The 21,904-nt window shown below is 40.2% G+C and overlaps 1 protein-coding gene across 2 annotated transcripts in view; it reads right to left on the reverse strand.

Moving 5' to 3' along the window:
- PRKCA (protein kinase C alpha) overlaps positions 1–21,904 on the reverse strand; it is a gene marked incomplete at both ends in the record, with an annotated part of 142,935 nt that overhangs the window by 50,449 nt on the left and 70,582 nt on the right. The window lies entirely within an intron of this gene.

Below are 21,904 nucleotides of genomic sequence, written 5' to 3' on the forward strand. Positions count from 1 at the left end.
TTGGAAACGGTTTCTAATTCAGGACACCGGTGAAAGAGAATGCACCCAAATCCCTGAAATGTATGAAACTTCCAAACAGGTTTTCTGTTTTTCTTGGGGTAGAGGTTCCCTTTGGAAAACCAAGAACACATCAGGCTCATTCCATATATACCCAGCCAAATGTCTTTTGCATTAAAACATCCTCAGTAAATATACAACTGCAAAATGAGATCTCATAATGTTTTCCTCCTGTTTGTATTTTATACTGATGTGGTCTTTATGTAAGAATGATCAAACTGTCAAAACAACCCCGAACTTTTCAACTTGCATTGTCCAATAAAAGCTTTCTACAAATCAAAAGTAAACCCCAGTGTGCTCTACAAAATGGAAAAGCTGGCAACTCTTTCTTCAAAAAGAAAAGGTTCTTCCAGTAGAAATGCTTTCTCAAGAAATTAAAGAAATTCAAGAAAACAGTAATTTTCAGGAAAACACAACTATGAGAAGGCAAAATCTTGCTTTCAAAACTGTTTTGCCACACTACACTTTGTGAAGGCTTTTTGGTTTTCCTTTGGTGGTTTATTTTAGTACCGATTTAAAATTTGATCATGAAGCCATAAGCAGTTCTACTGTTAATTACACAGAATCCAGGATAATGAGTAAAGACTTTAAATTATGAATTCAAATTGAGACTATTTCAGGAATTCTGTTCTTATTCAGCCTGGGCTATGAAATGCAAAATGCTAACAACCATATTTATTTTGTAAACACAGTTAACCTAAATGGAATGACATGCAGTGCTCCCAAGAACATCTGTTTGGGGATTCATTAAAGATATAGCCAATGGGTCTTGTGGCGCAGGGTCATGGGAACGTTGCTGCACTGAAGGGTTATCTGACGGATCGACTCTGACTATATGCCTTCCAAACAATTCAAAACACATTTTCAAAGCTAATTCTTCCTTAAATTGTTTTGTTTAGAAGATATAAGGGGACTTGCTGCCCTATAAATATATACACTTTAAACATTACTTTGGTAAGCACATCTGTTGCTAAGAAGGACAAAACCCACAGCTTCTAAGAATGACACTGAATAAACAGATTTTTAAAGTTGTGTTTAACATCTGACACAAGTGGTATTTATGAGTATAAAGTAATGATATAGAGGGGAAAGAACTATGGGAAATTATTGCAGTGAATGTCTACTGAAGACATTGAACCTGTATATTACACTGAAATTCTATAACAACCGCTACCAAATAATTCCTTTCCAATCAATGGAATATACATGGTAATTAAGTTAAGCAGGGGGGTGTGCAGGGCTTCAAAATGTTGTGACATGTAAGGACAACTACACCACACTCACTACAAAGCAGCGCTACATGAGCAGAGGCTCGCGTACTCCGGCGCCTAACCACATGTAGCTACAACATGTCAAAAAAATAAACCCAGTCCCGTGAATAAATCAATCAGGTCAGATCAAACTTTGAAGCTGTCCCTGCCTGAGTCAATGTATATCATTTGACTCATCATTTGCTTGCTATAATAAATATTAGCTTTCTGGAATTCTCTGAAACGCCTACTGTATGACGTTTAAAAATTCAATAGGAATTAAGTTTTAAAGCAAGTATCTTCTGACTATTATTAGTTATTATTCTATATGCACACATGAAGGTATATTTAATGCCCTATTCCAGGTAGAGCATTAAAAAAGATGACAAAGGAAAACAGTACAAAAACTACTGAAATGGAAACTTTGCATGTAGGAAACCTCTTTTAAAATACCTTTAGAACTAAACAGAAGATCCTAAGACATGTTTAAAAGCTAAAAAATGAGGGAATGTGCTCTTCCTCAGTATTTACTCCTATTTTCTACTACAGTCCCATGTATTTTTTTTAATTTTTTGTGGATTGAAGTATACAAAACATTGCTATTTTGCAAGCAAGTCTGGGAATGTATGGAGAAAGCCAAGAGATCTCCAAGCACCCATCAGAGACGAGAAAAACCTTATTCTCTTATTCCCTATATTAAAATGGGCTTCTCATGCATACAGACCCACCCTTGACTCTATAGCTTACACTTCAATTGTAACTAACTACATGAGTAATAATGACCTGATTGCCAGTACTGACTACTTATATTGTTAATGACAATTAGCACTTATTAATATATATTTCCCAAAGTTCAGTATGCATTATGAGTGCCTTACGTGCATTAGTAAGGCAGTAACATAATCTTTAGTATTTATATGATATATATATTTAATATTTAGAGGTAAACTACAGAGTTAGAGGTAAGTTGCTGTAAATTTTCTTCAAATATTGCATTTTAATCAATGTAAACTTTCAATAATTCCTGAAGCATAGCTGGCAGTCATATTTCATAGTAAACACAGGGAGCCAAGCCAGGATATGACAGATGATCTGCCAAATAATGGCTGCTATTTGCAAGAGAATTGAACTTTGCACTAAACTTGGCAGAGATTAATTGTGAAACTCTAAAGGGAAAACCCACTTCTGTTTCCAAAATCCATCAAAATTATGAAGGGGGAACGCGGTAATGGGAAAGCAATGGGAAAGCACTTGTTAAGCAGTGATGAATGATATGTTCTATTAAAATTAATGTTATTTTCATGATAAAAAGTGAATTCTCTGCTATTATTAAGACAATCCCCCATTTTTATAAGTACAACTGAATGCAATATAGTATAATTAAATGGGAAAGGAAACTATGGGCAATCGATATCCCAGACATTTCAATATTTGTCTTTGAAAAACCTTTAAATTGGCAGAAATTTAGCCAGTGCTCTGCAAAGAGACTGCAGTAAAATGGACTGGAGTTTGGGAGCCTGTAATGGGTGCAGAATCCCTAACAAAGATGAACAGCAATTAGACATCTACACCCCACACAGCTCTGAAAAAAAAATATTATGAAATAGCCCAGTATTATTTATTGCTGCTCCTAAGCCTGTCTGGGAGGTGGTCAGGAATCCTGCCACACTCCAGCAGAGGGAAGCAGAAGAACACGGAGGCATCCCACCAAAACCCACGCGGGTTTCAATCCATGCCCTGCCACTGACGTGCGTGTTGGCCCCCCCCTGCCGCAGCCCTGCCGCCATCCCTGCCTTCTTCCTTGGTTTAGCACAAATGAATCCATTTCCTTCATCGAACAGCAACGGGAAGCACCCCCCTGTGAAAAGCCATTCCTTAATTCTTCTGGCTCAGAGGCGGGGGCGTGCAGTAATTGAAAGCGCATGGTTAACCCGCGGCACATGTCAAACTGTGCGTTAGCGCATCACAAACCAGCTCATGAGCATTATATTGCTGAGTTCTTTCTAAAAGCTGCCTTTTGATCACAATTTTATCCCCCTTGGTAGCAACACTGAACTGACTACATTTTTGCAGGCGTTAAATCATCGCTTTGCTTTTAAGTATAAAATATACAACCCCCCCTCGCGCGAGGCCGCATCAGTGGAGGTACACAAACCACCACACCCCACCGCAGTGTTACTACTTGTTGAAGCCTGTTCGTAGCACACGACTTGAGAGTATTGGTAACACTGGCACCAGAACCACGTTATTTAAGACCAAAAGCTCTGAAACTATAATCCATATTGTCTTTAATTGAGCATCTTCCAGGTGACACAGGTAGTTATTTGGAAGGCGTTGAAATCAGCACCCTGAGCAGTCCTGTCAGTGCCAGAGCTTGTACTAATGATCAAGGTGTGTGTGGGGGGGAAATGGCCAGTTTTTGTCATTAATACCAGAATGTAAGATTAATGATCTTATTTTAAACTGCCTGTGGTTGGTGAAAGGTTGGGGGTTTTTTCCCATCTCTGAAGTGCTGTTTTTGTGATCATTAAGAAGCAGAAAATTCACAAATGCATGTGTAAAAAAAAAAAAAAAAGATGTTGGGAGAAAGGTAAGATTCTGTCTTCCATTAGAAAAATCACTTAAAGGAGTTGTGCCGCAGATGACCCATAAGGTCCTAAGGTGGCATCAGGGCCTGCAGCAACACAGGATGATTTTGTGTGAATAGACGCAGATGTACCCAGTTTTCCATTTCCTGCCTCCATTACAGAGCCACAGAGCTGTTCTTCATCCCCCAGCCAAATTAGGAATATATTTATTGCTAGTCTAAAAGGTGTAAAGGAAAAGAAACCTTAAAGCATCCCAAATTACTTCGTCCAGAGAAAAGAAAGAAAATAATTCCTCGACTTCGGTGGCACAAATTGTGGTACCACCTGTTTGAACTGACACAAAGGGGAGACAATACACTAAATATATGCACAAACATATATAAAACTCCGTAAGAGAGATTTATCTATACACATCTATAGATCTCTACCAGTGAAAAGCCCTGGAAGACTGGCAGGGGCCTTTCCCCCACATTAATACCAACCTTTAAGCATTTCCTACTGCAAAATAAATCCTGAACCTTGCATCTTCCTTTAAAGAGTGGATCACAGTATCCAACAGATCAATGAAACCACTGATATTTGCACCACATATATTTTACCTAAAATAGTTCTAACTTCCCCAAGCAAATACCTCCTTAATAAAACATATTTAAGAATCTAGCTTGTTTTCCTCAGTATGGAGCCAAATCCCACATTCATCCCACGCTGTCCTCAGGCAAACTTCCATTGCATTTATGAAAGTCTTCAGACTCCAGCTTTTCTAAGCACCTTCCAAACAACAGCTACTCCGAGACCACACTAAAGATACCACGTCTATTGGAGCCACTTTCTTTGCTATTTATTTTCCTATTGAGATCCTAACACTCTTGGTGATTTGCATGGCATCTTAGGGCGAGAAAGCACCTTCAACCTGGAGGAGCTGTGAGAGCTGAAGGGCCAGATGTTTCTGCTGGAAATAACTTCCTGAGCTTCAAATATGATTTCTACAACCAGAGCCCAGAGGCAAGCAACAGTAAAAAGCCATCATTCACCTGGCCACCAGCTTTGCCTCTTCCTGACCGAACGAGCCAGAGTGCATGGGAAGGGGAATGCAGTGAGAACTTGAGACTCTCACAATGATTTAGTGACGTCACAAAGTCAGCAAAATAAAGATCATATCACTTTTCATTACAAGGTATACAAATGCTTGAAGTTTGTTTGGTATTTCCTCTCCAGAGTTACAGTGTAGACAAGTTTTGTTGCTTTCAGTAAGAAGATAACACTTCCATTGCCTGAAGAGTCAAAACCACCACGGAATCACAGAAGGGCTGAGTCTGGCAAGGACCTCTGGGCACCACCAAGCACGAGGCCAGGCTCAAACAGGAGCAACTACACATCAGTTGGTTCTGCAGCGGTTTGTGGGGTTACTCCTCCCCAGAGGCAAGGCTCTGTAGAGCTCCACATCCATCTGCCAAGAAATTATACTGTGACTCTTTCCAGGAATCCTTCCTCCAGGCAGAATGTGGAGTTCCGCTGTTTGGAGTGACTCTAAGGAGTAACTCAGAGAAAGCTTTCATACCACTGACACACACAGGATGGGAAACCTATCGTGTGCTTCAACATACTGACAGGGTTAAGAGCATGAGCAGAGAATAATAACAGCGGTGAGATAAGAAGACAAAGACTAAGCAAAAATATAGGTAATAAACCCCATGTCAATGACTGTTTAGGTCTGTACAACAAGGATGCCATGGCAAGAAGAGGCGGCGGCTCTTTTCATGACGGATTTCAGAGGCAACAGAGGTAGGAGAGCCCTGAGCTTATGCACACACAGAGCAGAGCGCTGTGCAAACACAGCACTGCCTGCAGGCCCACGCATGCACATTTGAGAGCAGCTGCAGTACGGCCAGTCCAAGCAATAGTCAATCCAGACGCAGGTTCAAGGGTTGGAATTACATGTGAAAATGATGACTGGTTCACAAGTTATGATTAAAAGAACAAATAGGAAAAAGAAAAAAGAAAAAAAAAGAAAAAAAGAGAAAGAAAAAAGGAAGGAAAAAAATCTTTCTTCCTGTCACTAAGACCACTTCTATTCTTTATCCATCTGAAGAGAGCGAGGAAGGTATACAAACAGAATAAAATCATACTTAATTAATAGCAACAATTATCAATCAACTATTTCCTTCTCCACACTTGCACAGAAGAAAACTTGATCAGGGTTCAAAACCAATTCAAAGGCAGGTTTTGCAGTCCCCTCCTGGAATTCACACTAAATTATTATTTTTAATTAAAAGAAACAGGTGGTCATTGAATCAACTGATTTTCATTGCTGCCTTTTGTTCATGTTCTTCTTGTATAGAATAGTACTGATTGAGTTGGCAAATGGAGAAAGAAGATCTGCATGACTGTACTCCCAGGGATTTGTAATTTCCTAATTACTATAAAGACAGTTAATTTTGGAAGGGACTTGATGTTTACTGGCTATTTTTTCTTCATTCTTTTTTAATGAAGAAACTGCAGTATAATTACAGAAAGTGCATAAACAAAAGATCCTGGCGGAAACTGATTCATGACTAGGAAGAAACGGGGCAAGATTTTGTTTCAGATACAACTCAGCATAATATTATAGCATATAAATAATTTAAATAAACATTGAATCCAGGGATCTGGATCCAGAGGGAGTACTAGAAAGACAGAGACACAGCTGTATATGCCTTGCATAAAAACCCTAATTTAATAGATTCATTATTTGGCCATTTATTAATTTGTTTGTTGAAAACATACTCTATTCAACGCAGAGCATCCTTTACACCTTGAGTATGTTTTGCAATAGTTAGTTTAACACCCATCAGATGGAAGCAGCAAGTTAAACAGATACCTGCTGTATAAAAGGGTAACGCTGCTAATTGATAGGCATGATGTCCTGAACTCTTTAATATTACAAGGTAGTTTCTATGCTTTCCAGTAGAGCTGAAGTGTGGTGAGCTGTAGCTCATCACTAATGCCATAAGGACTTAACACCAATAGGTTATGTCATCATAGCCATTGCACTGTGTGACGTCAGGCATCCTGACAGCTACTTTACATACTTTTTACATAAATGCACAAAATAACCTCTCATCAGATTTAAACCATTTCATCATTGGCCAACTCGCTCATGCTAGAGATGATGTGATGTCATTTTTTTCCTCCCTGTTACCTCAGCTGGAGCTCACATCGCCCTTGCCTGCATGGGAGACAAAATGAGATAAAGGCTGAAACTCTCCCCTGATACAACCCGGGGTCTCTCTAAGAGCGGCGACTGTGTGCAGAGGTGTCAGGTCATTTGACATCTGCCGTAGCTCGAACACTGTTCATGCAGGAAAGGGATCAGCAAGCAATCAGAATCAAGGTGGGGGAAACAGCTGTGACTCCAAGGGCTCTTTCAGAAGCCATCACAGCCCTAAGATGAGGTAATATTTAGCATGTGAAGCCTTAAGAAAGCGTCTCTCTAACCCCAAACTTCTGGACTGCTGAGACACCAGCAAAAACCCTCAAGGTTTTGTTTTGTAAAGGCAGACCTGCCCTCCGTTAGTTGTCTGGTGGTTTGAAGGGAGGTTGTTACAACTACTGATAGATTTGAGCACATGAAGAGGAGTTGATTTCCCAAAATCCTCGTAGCAGAATAGCAGCAGCACTCGGGATGCAGGTAATGAGCACAGCTTGCTAAGCTGCTGTTCCTGTCTCTGAGCTGCCTCAGTACCCCGGGCCCTGAATAATAACCACTCTCTGCTTCCCACTCCTCCTCACATCACAGAATTCTGTTTTCCCCTCTGAAACGGTGGCTGCTACAGGAAGGACCCACCGATCACCACCCCACACCGTACGCCTTCTCACCCAACCCGCACCCGGTTATTGACACTGCACGGTGTTTCCTTCCCACCTCCCACGGCCGCAGCTGTGCGCCTCAGCACACTTCCAAGGCAGGAGGTGTACGTGGCTGGATGTGTTGCTATCAAACAGGAAGATGTAACATCCATATATATCCACATATGGTTCCAAATCGATAGCCAACCCCGCTAACTGCTATACAGATTTGGTTGTGAGCACTGCTTCACGACCAGGGAAAAGGCAATCCTTTGTCTGCCCCAGCACATCATGCGCCCTAGAGCTCTGCATTTCTCTTCTACCTTTACTTCAGGTTAAGTTCTGACACATACATCTCTCCCTATCCCCATTATTTTTCCTTTTTTAAAAAAACCAACCCTTTTTAAAAAAAAAAAAAACATTATTTTTAAAAAAACCAACAACAACCCACTTCACTGGGATCTCACATTGATGTTTCAAAAGCAAAGTTTCTAACAACTGTGCCCTGATCATCTTGAGAGGGATCCAAGAGAAACTGTTCATGAAAACCAGAGCACACAAGGTGCAATTGCAACCACTGAAGGTTTTTTAGAGACGACAAGCAGGAGTCATTTTTAGAAGTTTCTCCTCTCTAAATAAGTTGTCCTTCCTTTTAATGCTGAGGAGTTTGAAGGGGGCAGTTTCGATCACCAGGGATTCACACCATTAACTTAAGGAGCCTTTACAGTAGAAGATTTTGCTCTCGTGTTCTCAGTTGTCCTTTGGAACAGCTTTGTGCATTCTCTACTGAGCTTTAAAGGTATTTCATTTAAATGCTACACATCCCTTTCCTCACACACCCCAAAATCACCTCCTTATATGCAAAATGCTGCAATCCAAGGCTTGATCTATGGATTACCACTCCAGAAAAGATGGCAGGATGAAGCTCAACAGCTGTGGGAAGGCACATAGAGGAGTAAAATCAGGGCTGCAATGAAGCCTTGCAGCCACAACGAATGCCACAGTGCAAGATCTTCATATTTGCCATTGTTTTCCCCAGTGCTTATGTCACAACAGCTCATTTGAATGCAAGGCCAACAGTATACTGCATTTATCTAATTTGTAAAGACGTTACATTCCTTCTTCTAAAACCTACATTAAAAAAATCAAATCACACCTGTTCCAATAAAGACATTTTAAATTTTCCTTGCCCACTACAAACTTATGTACCTGTTTATTTTGGTGTAGTGACAGAACTGGGCTGATCATAACAAAATCAGAAGCAGTGATTTTTGAAAAGTCTGAGAAGTTTCTTGGTTCAAAATCAGCCAGAAATTGATGACTCAGCAATTGTTTTGTACAAGAACTTGTGCTGTGTCCTAATGCTCCTCATTTGACAAGTTTTATGAGAGACAGACACAAATTTGAAACGCCCTAGCAAACTGTCTTCAAAGTTACTCACTGAATAATTCATTTTTGCCTTATATTTTATACATTGGTTAATCAAATTAAAAAAAAAAGCAAGAAGGAGGGTAAAATATGCATAATTTAAACATACTGTCTCACTTTTGTTCTTCATCTCAGCTCTGTCCTTTCAGAAGGATGGAAGTTACAACCTATGAACAAGGCAGACATTTCACAAGATGGGCAGAATTTTGTTCTCCAGGAAGAAAAGTCTCTCAGAATGATCGTATATAAAATCCTGTTAAAGAGTGAAGGGCTTTATACAAACATGTTTTCCTCAAAATTTACACCTCAGGGGGAAAAACACTGCTTTCAAGAAACCCCTGGCAGAACCATACTGTGGTAGATACAAAGGCAGTTTCCTTGGATGGTCTTTTACGTTGTATAACCAGTGGAGCACTATTTATGCCTTGAACAGATGTTTTTCCATATGTCTAAATAACCCTTCTTCAGAAAAGTAATTCAAGCACATTAAATTTTGCAGACCAAGGAGTACAGAGACACCAGACTCGTGAGTATTTATAGAGCATTCGATATCTTTTCTATAGTGAAGCCAGGATATTTTCTAAAAGTCACTAATCCTACTCCCCCAAGCAAAGCACAAGCCATATAAACAGGCAGCTAAGACTGAATGTACAAGATGCCCTGACAATTGCTTTTGCACTCAAATCCTGACCTTACAGTAGCAGAGATCGCAGCCGAGCTCTGATCCATTTTGTCTCTGTCCTGATTTTACAACATTCAGTCACAAAATGTGTGCTGGGACCTCCTGCACTGACTGCAACTACGATTAATTCTCCAACATGAGGCAAGTCAGACTGGACACTTGTCTGCTCGTTCCATCACGTACCACTTAGACACAGTCTTCAGCTGGGAGCTCTACAGACCGTTATGACTATGGAGGAAATAAAACATTCTGAAAGCTCTTAAGTCATATTCAGAAAAGACATTTCATGTTTAGTGAGGGATTACAAAGCAGTTGGCTATGGAAACTGCTCTTCATGTATGACAGCAGAATAAGTGCATTTTTCCTCTTCTGCAAGTAGTGCAATGTTTAAAAGGAAGAAAAGAAACTGATCTTCCTCTATAATCCCAGCATATAGATTAGCGCTGCTGGCTAAGCCTTCATAAGGCTGCATCAAAAGCAATTATTAAAATTAATCCCAGATACAAATGGAATTGCACAATATTAATCCTGCTGAATAAAGTATCTGATATGATAAACATGTAGAAGATTGGCATGAGGAGCAAAGAAAGGGGAAAAAATAACCACAAACCCAGTTTTGGTAGCCCTGGTCAAGTGACAGGTCTGTGGAAAGACATGGGAATTAATGTTCTCAGTGAGAAGTATATCTTTCCTTCTATCATGGCCATCTCAGGAACACATTCGTCTATTGAGAAGTTGGAGGAAATTCAAGGTCTTTTTAGTTGAAGCTAAAACAGAATATGAAAACTGGGGGGGTAAAATCCTTCCCTAATACACTATTCCAAACATAAAACATGGAAAAACTGAAATGCAAAACAAGTATTTATAAATTGGAATAGAAAAATTATGTCTCCAAGAGTCCTTAAGAAAAATAATTTCGTCCCAGAAAACCTCCCCTCACCATCAGATGAAGCAAAACCAAGGAGACAATAGAAGATGTCCTCCAGATGAACTTTCACATTTAAAAAAAGCCAAACGGGTTCAGATGTGCATAATCTAAGTTATGAGATGGCAACAGAATTCAATTAGCATGAAGTAGCTTAATAACAACATAAACGCTTCTGTTGCAGTTTACATTGAGAATATCATACTGGGGAAAAATGTGTTTCCTACATTACTCTTCATTTGGCCTTCGATTTTTGATAAAAAGAGATTAATTGATGAATTTCAGATTTGCTCTAACTGCTTTATCTGTTTGACAAACAAAAGATGTGCTGCATCAAGCAGAGAGAGTATTTTTCCACACAATATTCAATGCTCTGTACATGGACCTTATGCTTTGAACAACGTGGCTACAATTATGGTGCAAAATGTCCTGTGGTCTGGTCCATGACTAGTAAGTATCATTTGGTAAAAGAAGCATGCAGTAAATCTATAAACTCCATGAAGTGGAGGGGACAGAATATACAAAGATTTAGGCCTAAGCCCCAGGTGGCTGCTGCAATCCTAATGGGACTTATGGCAAGTCCATCAAATTCATGGAGGAGTAATGCAAATAAAAACCAATTCCTGGTACAAAACCAAAATCTCTTTATTCAGATACAATTAACATCTTAACTTCTTTCCTGTATTTTGGACATTCAGATTCAGTCATGCCCCTGCCTGACCACTCACACCTTACTTGGAATACTTTACGTTACCCTTCCCTGAGATTTATGGCCAGCTATAGTGCCCAGTAACGGTCGGTGGCAGTGGATAATGACAAAGCACTCGTTTCCTAGAGCCAACTCAGCCTTATCAGGTGCTTTTGTAATCTGACGTAGTTCTCAAGCCAAAGCTGGTGGCTGTCTCTGCATCTACCACCCTCCACACTGATTCCAGGGAAAGAAGTTCTACGGGATGTAAGCTCCAGAGAGGCAAACTTCAGCCCAATGGTCAGACACAAACCAGCAAGTTGTATAAACAGTTCGTCTGCCCCATGACCGGTACTTGAGTCCAGCTGCTCTGCGGGGTCGAAGCCACAAAGAATGACCTGTCTAACCGCTTTCTGCACATCGGCTGGTGAGAACCACAAGGCTCTTCTCTCTTTGTAGATCTGATTCAGAAAGGTACCTGACAATCCCTGATATCCTTTCATGACAAGAAAATGATGAGGAAAGGAAGCTGCAAAGGAGATGAGGTCCGTAAAATGAGAAGTTCTTTCTCCACATGAACCAGCATGCCCCACGGTTACTGGGAGCAAGGTGAAAAAGCTCTGAACCACAGAAAACCCAGAGCTGATAATGACTGACCAGATCTGGCACAGAACTCCCTAAAAATACTTCACGTTCAACACAAAGAAATGTATGGAAAAGCAGAAATAACATCAGACCAAGGTCAAACATAAAGGCAGATTCAAAATAAATGCCAGTTAGAAAGAGTCAGAGTAGATGTGCAGCAAAACGTAACTCATTGTTACAAGATAAAAACCCCAGAACAATGTGTTGAATATTTACAAAAATTTTATTATACTCCCTAAACACATTTTAAAAAGAGATTAAAACAAACGTGTGTCTAATAAACACTGTTTAGTCTTGAATTCACCCTACTCCTTGAAATGCACCCACTGCTTTATATCCTTGCCCTGAATTTCTGCCATTACCTGTACGCACAGCTCGTCAATCACAGCGTCACAGATTGGCAACTCCCTCCTCACATTCATCACTTTCCCATTTCCCTTCAGCACTTAGCATCATTAATTCATCACGTCTCACTCCACTCAACTCCCACGGCTACTCTAAGCAGGACAGCACAAGGTCTTGGGTTATTATTTTTGTTTTCTCACGTATTTCACGTCAGGCATAACAGATGAGGCTACTCTGCAAGAGCAATACCACACGACAAGAAAAGCTTTTATTACAGCTTAATAAGAGTTTAAGCACACAAAGGATAAAGACAGCCCTACACTGTGTTTATACAGCAGCTTTACTTCTAACGTAGCAGCACCCCAGACCTCTTTCCCCATACCAAGGCAGGCACATCTCATCCTGTATTACATGATCCATCTATTTGTAAAGCTGTATTAAAGCGTTTAGAAATGTTTCATTATCACAGTAACAGTATTTTTATCAAGAAGTTCTTTTGAAATCAAGTAGATGTTGAGCCTGTCAGCCAGCTGAGACTCCAAAATACATGGTCCTACAGAAAACAGCCCAGCTCAGACCAGCACAATTCAGTTAACTTATTAGCTCCCGCCAGATGCAGTGGACGCCTTTGCTAGAGTCATCTGGGCAGTCTCAAAGGTCACAGCAAACCTGTTTTATGACATGCCACATCAGATTCTTGAAGCAGAAGCTATGCTGGCAGAGCCAGGGTTGGTTTTTTTAAAGATTTTTCAAGTAACTGCTATTCTAAAAGCCAAACATTGAACTTAAAAGACATGCAAAATATTTTTTTTTAAATCAGTAACTAATTTCATTTGGAAGGCTCCAAACTTGGGTCCAAAGGTTTTACTCTATGCAACTGGCAGTCCCACCTAGCAGCATGCTTGTAAATACCTACACCCAGGAGGAAAGGAAGAGAAAAAAAGCGACGGGTTTGATCAAACATAGCATTTGTCTGTGCAGCTACAGCCATGGAGCAGCTTACTGCACAATACAGACATCATTAGTCAGAAGCCTTTTTCTTCTCTCATTATTACTCCCTATATTAGACCATTTTATATAACAAAGAGGGGAAAAATGAAGTCTTGCCCAACAAATCACTGCAAGAGCAGCAATTCTTAAATGCTTCAGAAGTAGGATTCAAGCAATAGGCATGATGGAGAGATATTAACTTCAAGTCCAGCAGCTGCACACTTGTTTCTCTGTATTATATATGACATGGTTACACTGCTGCACTCCATCTTCCGGCCAGTCTTGTGATGGATCACAGTCATCCATGCTCATGATCTACGGAGGGTGACAGGGGCTAATAAAGTATAGATTTAAAATGGTATGAGTGACTTTATCCAATCATTTAGCCTATCATTCTTCCTTTTACTACCAGCTACCCTGTCAATATAGATACCATTTAAGTATGACTTCTGCTCCAGATGCAGTTCAACCTTCTTACTGACCTGAACATTTCTACTTTCCACTTCATCCACCCAGGAATAGCTGACACTTGCCATCGGGACAGATATGTTTTAGTATCTCCTCAAATATGTCACACTGTAGGACTTTTTTTTCATTATTAATCAATGTCAGGACCCTATGTAACATGTTTGATGGTTTACATTTGGAATAGCTTAGAGAGCAGCTTCCCTACTGAGCCAGCAAGCCACACAGAGCTTTGAGATTATGTTACAGAGGAGAAACCCACTTTCTGTAAAATTATTACCCCCCAAAAGCATCGAGCCAAATACTCAAACCAAAGTCAATACACTGTGTGTTTAGTGAGACACACAATTGTGCTGTACCTGCACCTTTATGACACTAGAGTGCCGTTCCCCAGAAGATGCTTCTTTCCCAAAAATAACCGGTAGGCAAAACCGACGTGTCCTCAGGTCCCCTTTGGATTAAAAAACATCTGAGCTCTGCTCAGGATAAAGTTGTAACTTGCACTGCTGCAGATGACAGTGGGACCCTGCCATCTGTGCCATACTGCACCTGTCCATCAGTGGCCCACCCCTGCACCAGCCATGAGACCCCGGGGATGGAGACCACCAGCTCTGCCCTGGGGGTTCCACATCCAACGCACAGAACAGCTTCATAAGGTGAGGAAAGAAACCTGCCCCAGAAGGTCAGGGAAGCCTGTGTTGTGCCTAACTCTTTACTTTGAAATTGGCTCAAGTCTTTCACTGAAAAAAACCTGTATGTAATTAATTGAACACAATCCAACAGCTTCTTCCCAGCCTGCCTCAAGATTTTACAAACTACATAAAAACCAACAGGGTAACACTCTCATGTCTGTCCAGTCAAAGACACTGTGTATCAGGTGGGTACTTTTAAAATGAAAGCTCTCTCTGTAAATTACAAAATGGTGAATACAGAGCCCGAAATAACGCCTGAAATATGAATACTGAGTGTTTATTAACTAAGAATACATGTCCAAAAACCTCCTCTTTGGAGGATAACATACACAATTATAAATGTCTTTACTTAAACTGCAGGTTAAAAAATGAAGAATGACAAAAGCCATGGATGAAAAACACTACAGGAAAGTACTAATTATTTTGCTGTTAATGAAAAAGAAAACAGTTCCTGTTAAATCTTTACCCTAAAGCTTTCAATAATGCTCCTTGATTAAACATGTGTTTGTGTTCAAATACTACCGGTTCAGTTATCATGCCCACAGCATCACGAAATGAACAGTTTGGAGTAAGTAGTCAAGGCAATAAAATGGTAATTTATTTCTGTAACTGCAGGTTAAGATGGCAATATCTATTTAAAAATGGAGCTCTTCAGCGAGTGGAAAATCTGCACAGAGCCACCAAGTGTGTTAGAGCTCTTAGAGGAAAAAACACAACAAAGGAATAAAGAACAGGAAGAAGAGACAGTAAAAGTCAAGCAAGAGAATTTGGGATGCCCTGCTAATCATAGAATGCTTTGGGTGGGAAAGGACTTCAAAGCACATCATCTAGTTACACCCCCCTGCCATGGACAGGGACACCCTCACTAGCACAGTGTGCCCAAAGCCCCATCCTACCGGAACTTAAATGCCTTCAGGGATGGGGCAGCCACCACCTCTCTGAACATCCTGTGCCAGGGCCTCACAACCCTCAGAGTAAAGAATTTCTTCCTAACATCTAACCTAACCCTGCCCTCTTTCAGCTTAAAAGTCACTGTGAGGAGTGGCATGGGCTGAGCAGCACCCAAAGCTCTTCACGCTGTGCTATAGTGCTTACCCAACACACCCAGTGAACGTACTGGTGTGCAAACACAACCATCACAGTAGTCAATTATCACCAGGTTTTTAATGCCTTGAAGTAGTGTTATGGTACAGAGGTCGAGATGCTGTGACACATCTGAGAAGGCCAAATCCAACTGGAACAGTGGCCAGCCCAAGGACAAGGAACAAGAGAAAAAAGCCACCCCCAAGGTCCCCATCTCTAAACACGATGCTCCAACCAGCAGAAAAGAGAAACTTTTCTGGGAAAAAAAATATGGGTGGCACGTGAACACGAAATCAGTATGCTGACAATGAGATATTCCCATTGTTGGGGCCTTATGAATCCTGAAGCACAGACATCTGCTTCCAGATCTCTGGGGTTTTGAATTATTTTTAAACTCTGAACAAAGAACACTCAGTACCACATACTTCCAGTTTCACAGCTGGGTTATTTTAAGTAGGAAAAAACTCATTGGAATATAACTTTCGTATTTTGCAATATTTTAGCTTGAAGTTATTAATCTGTCCCCTGAGAATTCAGAACATCTTAGAACACTCTTTTTAAATATTCAATATCTCTCAAAGATACAATCTTCTCACGTGGCCTTCAAATAAATGCCCAAAATATCACGCTATAACAACCCGAATGGAGCCCTTAGGAAGGAAGGGATTCAGTTTCTTCTTGATTAGATAACTTCTCCCCATCTCCAATTCCCTGCCCTCAAAGACATTTCCCAAGGAGGAGAAGCAAACGCCACTTATTTTTACAGCGCTTTGTGAAGACAAAGCGAACTAGAGACACGCACGCTCTGCAACACAGCAGGTCCAGCACGAATTTGAGGTCAGGAGAATGGAAATTCTGTCTGGTCACTGATAAACTCAGGACTCATTTTCCCTCCGTTTAATTACCAATTTGTAAAATCCCTGAGCTAAGAGGTCCTTATCTCAAGTGACATGGGGAGATCTGATGGCTGCTGAGTGGCCTGAAGACCCGTGAGGCATTGTAAGGACACTGAGCATCTCAGAGACACCCACACCTTGCAGTGCTGCGGCAGCGCAGGTGGCACAGGGCTGCCGGGCATCCAGAATCCCTGGGCACAAAGTCTGACACCTGACTCTGACCGTTGGGGAAACGGTGAGAAGAAAGAAGCTGTTAGATGAACTAATGGGTGTAACGTAGTTTCAGTCACAAGCACCCAGCTGCAGGATGCACTAGGTGTTCTGAGAAGCCACAAGCAGTTTCCTTACAAAATCAGCCTAAACCCTGGAAAATAAGCAGGCAGTGGTAGGAAGCATGCAGCAAAATCTCTGCTGGTATTACATGGCTGCTCCTGCATCTGCTGGTTCATTACTGACGTGATGATTGTTTCTAGGTTTTTAATGAATTCAAACTCAATTTACTCACAGTAGCACCTAGATTTAGTAAATTTTCATCTTACATATTGACAATGAAATTAGATTTTCCTCTCTATTGCAGGATGATTAATTTGTAGCTACATCTCAAACTTCCAAGTGCTTAACAGTTAATCCATCCGCCCCCACTGCATCGCCCAAACAGCCAGGAAAAAAAATTACTGTTCACCTTCTGTGTTGTTCTGTAGCACAAACAAACAAACAAACAAACAAACAAACATTCTTCATGTCTGCAGAATAATTACATTTCTTCTCAAATATGATTAAAGACGCTTTCAAAGAAAATCGTGGAATGCTATTGTACAGTCACAGCATCTCAGGATGTAATCTCAGGGATATTCTGGATGCAGCAGGTTTATGCCAGGTCAGGACAGTGAAATATCCAAAGGAAAACCTAACACAGTAAAGCAGCAGAGTTCACAAGGTGCTGTTAAAGAAGCATCTGCTTAAGACAGACCATGCTTTAAGTCTCCTGGACAGTTATTTACAGCATCTGCTTCAGACAGACTATGCTTTAAGTCTGCTGGACAGTTATTTACAGCGAATTAATCTGGAGAACAATAACCTGGTTGTGTATTTCACTGCCTTTTCCTTTTTTTAGTCTCCTGCACAAACTATTTGTAATTAGCATGATTTTAAAAAAATTCATCCTTGTTGGCAAGACCTGTAGCATGCTGCTGTGCCCCCCGGTCCCCGTTTCTTCAAGGAAGGCTGCAGAGGACCTCTGAAGGTCACTAAAATAATAGCTAAAATATTAGCTGGGCAAAATGATTTTATCATCTGAAGGAAAGGTGGTTGATTGCTCAAAACTTCAGCCAGCCAGTTAATGATGATACTTGAGCAGCGTCTGCAGCAACTACTTCCAGCAAGAGACAAAACACCATCCGCATGCACAGAGAAGGGGAAAATAGTGGCTTTGTATTAAAGATGAGGTTCTGGTCAGACACCTGCTAAACACCCAATCACCACACACCAGAAACCCAGCTCTAAGTTATTTCTAGGAGGAGCTGAACATAAGTTGCAATGGGGTTGTATTCCTCTTTGCACCTGATGTAACTTCTCAGGGGTTCACTGCTCAGTTTGGTTTGCTTGTAAGGGGAAAGATACCCATTTATGTTTTACCTTCATTATGCAGGTTTTTTTCCCCACTTTCTTCAAGCAGACAGCAATAATTGTCTCCAGAGACGACAATTCCTCTTGAAGGGACCGTACAGACTAATAACATGCTTTGAAGAGTATTAAGGAGGTCAATCTGTCCAATTCATTTTAATTGAACTAGACACAGACGATATATGATTTAGCTTAATTAGGCTGTAGATAAAGAACATCTCAACATAAGGCATGCCAGTCAAGGATAAATCATTAAATAGCAGCATGTATTTGAAATATGTAAGGCCAAAAAACTTGCTGCTCAACTCAGAACGTTGGTGCAATTTCCCTTTCCATCAAAGGATCAAAAGACCAGTCTCATGAGAAAGAACCAGGGAAAACTTCCCAAGGAGATCTATGAACATCTGCTAAACTGAGAAAAGAGCATTTGGAGTAAAAAGTGAATGAAATCTATGAAAAATGTATTTATTACAAAAGTAATGTTGGTTCTTTCATTATAGAGACATAATGCAATAAGGCACAGTATTCTACAACAAACTATATTTACAATTGAATAGATTTTTCTACCCATCCATTAAGGAGATCTAATTATGGAATATCATTAGCAAAGACTTAATTCAATTTTTTTCTTTGTTTTTTTGATTACTACCTATTAGTTTTCTCTCTTTATTGACAGACTTCACTTTTAAGTTGTTATCCTTTAAGTTAGAATAACACTAACAGAGTATTAAAAACTGGCTACAGTCCGATGATTCTGCACAAAACAATTACTCCTGGTCTCTTTTTATTAATATTATGATTATTTGAGAAAGGGTTTGGACAAGCACTTTCCTGTCACTGGCTTTATTTACACCTCCACCTCTTTTTAATGGAAAGGAAGAACATTTAACACAAGAGCAAAGATGCTAAAGAAAGGACAGTGCATAACGCCGTATTTTGGGCAAAGCACATGGTGCCTTTGGGCACATTTACTTCAACAAAGTTTGCAGCAAGCGCGCAGCTCAAAAGAGATCACAGCACTCCCACACACCCAGGGCATCATTTCATATTCCATTTTCTTCTAGATGAACTATAAATTTTTTATCTGATTTTATAGGCATCATTCAACACCGTTACTGCAGCAGCGGAGCGCGGCTATTCCATCGCCACCCAAGCCGAAGGGATCTCTGCCTAGGACTTTGATTGCTTCTACCCAACCGACATTTTCTGAGCAGCCCTGGTGCCTCACAGTGTATTTTGCATCTTTTCCCTTTTTATTATCCTTGCAATCTTACAAGCTCTATTTTTGTGTTAAAGAAACAGTTTAAGTACCAAGTTTGTAAATCAAGCACAGCTCATTAAGTGCTGAAAAGCCTCCCACTGACTTAGATGCAAATTTTGTACTAATGTTAGAAATGCCTAGAAACCCACTGCTTCCGAGACCTTTTCCTGAGTCTGTCTTTACCACCACAGCTTCTAAAGCAGGATTTTCCATTCAGCACATCCTACAAAACTCAACAATTACCTTCTCCATTCCGAGCAGCTCTCGTTTAGATAGAGTGTCCCTTGAAAAACAAGGGGTTTCTTAAAACCAGAATGCTGAGCCGTATCGCTTGCAGCATGGAGGGGTTTCTCCATCCAGCTATCACCATAACTAATGCTTTTTAAACATATAGGTACCATAAATACTTCATGATTCTCAGTGATAAAATTTAAGCACAAATAGGCAGGCAAGTGTGTAAGTCCAAGCAGCTTAAACCTCATTGCTGTGAAGAGCATCCAACTCACCCCCGCATTAGGTGCTTGGGATTTATTACCCAATTTCTAGAAGAGCCAAGTTCCTACTTGCAGCTCCTGTTGAATCTGCAGGCGAGCAGTAGGAACACCAACGAGCATGGAAAATTAACTATATCTGTGTGTATACATCAGATGTGTGCGCACGGAGGAGGAATTTCAGATCCTCTTTAGTGTGGGGTAAATTTTGCCAAAAGGCCTTAATTTTTAAAAAAGAATAAAATATTTAATCTCACATTAAAGACATCTTTGTGTGTGATAGTCTCACAAAAAGATCTTTGGCATATTAAGGAGGAACTTTGTTTTTAAAAGTGCTGATCTGGAATGACAACTTCAGGAAGCGTTTAGTGTTTGGAAGCCTGTACTGACTGAGATGCCTCGGCCTTTTATTGCAGTGACTAATACCCCAAATCCTTGGAGCATATCCCAACAGTACTGGCAAAAGAAGCAGTAGCAAACCTGAGGGAATGGACTCTGTGACAGCAGCAGATAGATTAAAAAAAATGCAGTGCCACGACAGCCAACGTGGAAGAGATTAAACCAGCACTTTTTTCCTCATTCATTTTAGAACTATTTGAAAATAAACTTTTATTATAGTAGCCATTTCTGGACTATTATTTCCCTAAAGTGACTTAATTTAGACATACAACGTACCTCCTCAATAGGGTGCCTGGAGTAATTCAGGTACAGGTTCTGGCGCTGAAGCAGTCTCCTCATTTGACCCAAGGGCTTTATTATTGCCGAATACAAAGCACTAGGAAACACTTTGATTTGATTTGAGCTTGTAAGATCAGTAAACAGCTGTACCTCCTCACAGAAGAGCAAAGGATTAGTCTGGAATGGTAGAAGAGGACATTTTCTACCCCTTGTATTCTATAATGCACTTCTGGCAAATAAAAATAAGTTAAAAAAAGGAAAAAAAAAAAGGATGTGTATTTTTATTTCACTTAATTTTACCTCTGTGTGGGGTGTTTCTAAATTAAGCCTGTCAAATATAAAACCATTCAAATGATGTCTTTCCTATTATTTATGGCAAAGCCCATCTATGCAGGAATACTGAACAAAGTCTGCTGATTGCATGGGCCCTTTTTATTTTCATGAATGGTCCAATCATGCTCTTGGCACACGAAGACACAAGTGACAGATGCTGAACTCCGAGGGATTACACATTCCTGCTAAAAGTTACAGGACTCCTTTTAATTTCTACTATTTTTGTTTTCCACTGTCCTATCTTTTTTGCTTCTGTTTCTACAAAGGTATTCTCCTTCCCCTTGCACCCTTTGGAGGCCAGAGTCCTTTGGGAGCTTGGCAGAAGATGCCAGCAGCACACAGCACATCCAACTCTTGTTCCACTCACCAATGTTAAACCAGAGTATTGACTTCACTAGATCTCCAGACTGAGAACTGAATTTCACCTGGTAGAAAAAAAGTCAACCTGACAAAACAATAAACTTTGAGAACAGCTACATAAATGCTCTGCTTATTAAAATTCTTACTTATTTTAATTAAGTGAAATAAAAAGGTTTTTAATATGGTAAAAAGGGAACATCACTAATGTGTGTTGAGGAATGGGGTTTTAGGCTTCAGCTTTAACAATTCAACATGACTCACTTAATCCCAAGTAGGTCAATCTGTAGGTACTAATATAGACCTTGAAAAATACAAGTGAATTTCAACTAAGGAAGGATTTCACAAAGGTCATCTTCCTGTCGCATGCTAAGATCGGAGGGCTCAAATTAACTTTAATTACATACAGCAAATTTTCTCAGGAAGAAAACAGTAACTTGGGACAATCACAGACTTCAAGTGATTCTAGGAAAAGAATATTCTAGAAAACTATTTTAGAAAAAAACCCAACCTGTGACCACAAAACTAAGAATCCTCTTTATAAACACTGCACGTATGGCCTATATAATGTAGGGTTTATATATATTCTGATGCCTGACTGT

This window comes from Gallinula chloropus (genome assembly GCF_964237585.1).
Source record: "Gallinula chloropus genome assembly, chromosome: 20".
Taxonomy (NCBI): Eukaryota; Metazoa; Chordata; class Aves; order Gruiformes; family Rallidae; genus Gallinula; species Gallinula chloropus.